The sequence below is a fragment of the Nicotiana sylvestris genome, chromosome 9 (genome assembly GCF_000393655.2).
Source record: "Nicotiana sylvestris chromosome 9, ASM39365v2, whole genome shotgun sequence".
NCBI lineage: Eukaryota > Viridiplantae > Streptophyta > Magnoliopsida > Solanales > Solanaceae > Nicotiana > Nicotiana sylvestris.
This window is the reverse complement of record NC_091065.1, coordinates 188,506,080-188,510,788: the sequence shown is the minus strand read 5'-3', so window position 1 is coordinate 188,510,788 and position 4,709 is coordinate 188,506,080. Positions and strand designations below refer to the sequence as shown.

General features: G+C 40.1%; 1 non-coding gene across 1 annotated transcript; it reads right to left on the bottom strand.

The window, feature by feature from the left end:
• Positions 1-2,048: 2,048 nt before the first annotated feature.
• On the bottom strand, positions 2,049-2,154 carry LOC138878798 (small nucleolar RNA R71). Its single transcript, XR_011402574.1, has one exon. It is a non-coding gene; the product is annotated as a small nucleolar RNA R71 (small nucleolar RNA).
• Positions 2,155-4,709: the final 2,555 nt, after the last annotated feature.

Below are 4,709 nucleotides of genomic sequence, written 5' to 3'. Positions count from 1 at the left end.
GAGTTGGAAGCGGCAGAAGTTCTGGGAAAACAAAAAAGACGAAGACAAAGTAGGTTATTCATAATAGATGATAATCATGCAAGTTAGCTAATATTTACACTCTAATTTGGCCGCACTTATCTATGTTTGATTGTAAAAGATAACAAAATGCTCTAATTACGAGTTTATCGCTTTGCACGAGCCATTCCGAGCTAGGAGAAATCTAGAAGAGTATTTTGGAGTCAATATGGAGCATGGAAGGCCAATCAAAGGATAACACGATTGAAAAGGAGAATAAAGATCAAGGACCAAATCCGCGCCCAGGTCCGCGGTCAATCCGCGGCCAGAACTTGTGTCAAATCCGCGGTCCATCTGCGGCCGCGGACGGGGTGCTCGGAGCTAAATATTGCAAGGTCAATTGTGTAATTTCTAGGATGACTCCCCCTGACCTATAAGAAGTCCAACTCGCCCAAAAAGAGAATATTGAAGTTTTTGAAGTGTTTTTGAAAGCAAGAACAGGCAAGAAGCAAGGCGGAAGATTCAGCATAGAGTTTTTACCTTTCTTCTTCTTATTTTTATCATTGATGATGAATTCAATCATTATGATTGTGAAAACGATTATGCGTAGCTAAACTCCTAATCTATGGTTTTGATAGAACCTCTTGGAGGATGAATTTCTTGATATGATAATATAAATTTGCCCTGATATTTTTTGTGTTTGTTTAACTATATTGTGATTGTTGTTAATTAAAGGGCCCTCAATCGGCTGTGACTATTTAGTATGCATTACTTGGGAGAGAGTATATATTTATGTAGTTATTGAACAACACCACTCCTGACATATATCAGGGATCAATACGAAGGGTTTAAAGGTGGGATTAGGAACAACGAAACCTTGGGTGCGATCTAAGTGAGCTGTAACTAAGGTCAACTAGCGTAATTTGAGAGAATATGTCTAGTATATTATTGTAATTACTCGGGAGAAAGTTACGATAGTCAGAGTGCTCGTGATCGATAGAGAAGACTTAGGCAAATTTATATCAAACATAGCAGAAAGGATTCTGACAAGAAGGGAAATTAGAACCTTAGACCATTCTCATTCTTGCTTACAAACTGTTTATAGATAGTTCTTAATTGTTACATTTTTATTACATAATATTTAGTTAATAAACACCCAATTTGTTACTAAAATATATCTGAAGATTGAATACGTAAATTTCTGTGAGTTCAATAGTTGTGATTGATAGGTTAATTCCCTATAGGATTTGACTCCAGACTTGTTAACCGAAATATATTTGCAGCGACTGCTTTGTCCTTTTTATAAGACATAGTTGGGCGTGATCAAATTTTGACACCATTGCCAGGGATTTAACAGTGTTATTGATTGCAGTTAAAAAGAAGTGCAAAAAATTCTTAGTGTAGTCAATTTTCATCAATTAAAACTTACCATTGAAATTCTAACATTTGTAGTCGTGGTTGTTACAGGTGCATGCCTAGAAACTCCTCAAGAACTGATGAATTGCTCGAAGCATTATCAGATCCTGAGAAAGTTTTCAAGCCATTGAATCGTGCAAACAAGAAAGGTAAACAACAACAGAACTCGACCGAAAATATTAAACCAGACATGGAAGACGATAATCTAAACACCAGAAACAACGTGAATGACCAAAATGATTAGGGTGTGGCACCTCTTGTGCCAGAAGCAGCACTATATGATTGGGCACAACCCACCACTGAAAACTTAGCAACTGCCATTGTAGTTCCTCAGATACAAGCAGATTCATTCCAGATCACAAATAACATGCTACATTTGTTGAAGAACAAGGGACTATTTTCTGGGTCATACGTTGAAGATCCTCAGTAGCATCTAAAGAATTTCCTGTCAATATGTGCCATGCAGAGGCTACACAACGTGACACCGGAAGCAATACATTTGTTGTAATTTCTATTCTCAGTGACAGGAGCAGCTTAGACTTGTCTTAATTCACTCCTCATCAACTCCATCACTACTTGGGAGGAATTAGTCAAGAAATATTTGAGCAAATTTCATCCACCCAACAAGACTGCTCAGCAAATTGATAAGATATTGAGCTTCAAACAGAAACCAACTGAGACGCTATATGAAATGTGGGGGAGATTCAGGGGTCTGCTGGTTACCTGTCCACATCATGGTATTCTGGAGCATATGTTGGGGCAGAGATTTTACATAGGTTTGGCAGATAATTTGAAAGCCAATGTTGATGTTTCAGCAGGTGGAGCATTTTTGAGCAAAACATTCAGAGAGAGCAAGATTCTACTTGACAAGATAGCACAAAACTCAGGATGGACAACAAGAAACACTCCAGTCACTCCTGTGGTTCACTCAGTGGCTCTAGACCCGGCTAACTCCATAGCTGAAAATATGGCCACTCTAATGACATAAATGAGCATCCTCATCAAAAAGGTTGAAGAATCAGGCCAGAAGCAGCAAGTACACATAGTTGATGCAACTAATGGGTTCTATATACATCGTGCATTAATCAACCATATGTCTCCTCGTGGAGTGCTAAAGGTGATTATCAACAATATCATGAGAACATGAATTATGTGGCCAACTATGGGGGACCGAGACCAGGTGTTTAGAATTGGTGTCAGCATAATCAATAATATAGACTGGCTCAGCAACAGTACAATAACAACAACAATCATGGGGCTATGCGATCACAGGGGCAAATGGTGCCTTACCAAATGCAACAAGGGTACAACCAGCAAAATCAGCAGCAGGCTTATCAACAACCTCCACAAGAATAGATTGTGAGACATGAAGATGGGTTTGCTAAACTTGAGGGAATGATGCAACAAGTGATTGTGTCTACTGCAAAACTGGCTGACAGAGTAGACTCACATGAGTCAGCGATAAAGAATATTAAGATCCAATTAGGACATATTTCCATGGCCCTAAATAATCGTCCTCATGGAAGTTACTTGCAGACACCCAAATTAATCCAAAAGATCAGGGCCCCAAGCAGCTGATGGCAGTGAGTCTTTGAAATGGTAAAGACTTAGATCTAGAGCAAGAAATTGCTCGTGAAAGCAGACCAACTGAGACACTAGTGCCAGTACCCATTGAGATAGATGATTCAGTAGGGCTAACTGAGGTGACGGTTCAGATTGCGCAAGAGAACATCAACAAAGAAGAAGAGGTTGTGAAAGAGACTGAGGCTGCACCGGAACCGACAGTAGAAGTAGTGCCTGAACAAGAGAAAAACCAAATCATAGGGAAGAAGCGACCTCCAACACCATTCACACAGAGATTGGCCAAGTATTAGAAAGATGAGTACAAGAAATTCTTGGATATGTTGAAGCAAATTCAGGTAAACATTCCTTTGATTGATGCTTTAAAGGAGATGCCTAGTTATGCGAAGATGATGAAGGACTTGATGTCCTGAAAGTTTGACTTCCAAGACTTGGCCACGGTTACACTGACTCAGACCTGCAGTAATGTTGTGACGAGACCCATAGCTGAGAAGTTGTCTGACCCAGGGATTTTCACAATCCCTTGCATAATAGGCAGCTTTGCATTTGTTAAGGCACTATGTGATCTGGGAGCAAACATAAACCTTATGCCCCTATCTATCTACAAAATGCTAGGCATTGGAAGAGCTAGACCCATGTCTATGCTACTACAGCTGGTTGACCAAACAGTGAAGAGGTCCTCTAGGATACTAGATGATGTATTGGTGTAGGTTGGGAAGTTTGTGTTCCCAACATATTTTGTTATCCTTGACTATCGGGTTGACGAGGAAATTCCCATAATTTTGGGAAGACCATTCTTGGACACTAGGATAGCCTTAATTAATTGTGAAACTAGAGAGCTCAAGATGAGATTAAATGATGAAGAGATAACATTCAACATGCAGAAATCTATGCGGAGACCAAGTGAATTTTCTAATTGCTCTCTAATAGATGCAGTGGATGTAGTCCTGGAGGAGGAAGATGAAGCATTGAACATTAAAGACCCTCTAGTAGCGTGTCTCATGAACTTAGATGAAGCTAATGGTGAAGATTTGGCAGAGTGGGTACTTGATCTTGAAGGACAGGGGGTTTTGGAATATGGAGCTTGAATTTGAGCCTTTGCACTTGGAGGAAATAAAAAATCCTCTAGCTAAGCCGTCAATAAAAGAGCCGCCAAAGTTGGAACTGAAGCCATGCCATCCCATCTCAGGTATGCATTCTTAGGACCTGACTTTACCTGTTATTATCTCAGCTAGTTTGTTAGATATGCAGGCACAACAACTTTTGCAGGTACTATCTAAATGCAAGACTGCAATTGGGTAGACCATTGCAAACATTAAGGGGATCAACCAGACTTTCTGTATGCATGAGATTCTACTGGAAGATGGGCACAAACCTTCTAGAGAACATCAAAGAAGGCTGAACCCCAACATGAAAGAAGTGGTGAAAAAGAAAGTAATCAAATAGTTAGATGGGGGAATCACATTCCCCATCTCTGACAGCAACTGGGTTAGCCCAATACACTGTGTACCAAAAAAGGGAGGTATGATGGTAGTGAAAAATGAAAAGAATGAGTTGATATCTACACAAACAGTCACAGGTTGGCGAATCTGTATGGATTATAGGAAGTTAAACTTGGCCACCGGGAAGGACCACTTTCCACTATCATTCATTGATCAGATGCTAGATAGATTGGCAGGGAGGTCTCATTTTTGCTTACTGGATGGGTACTCGGG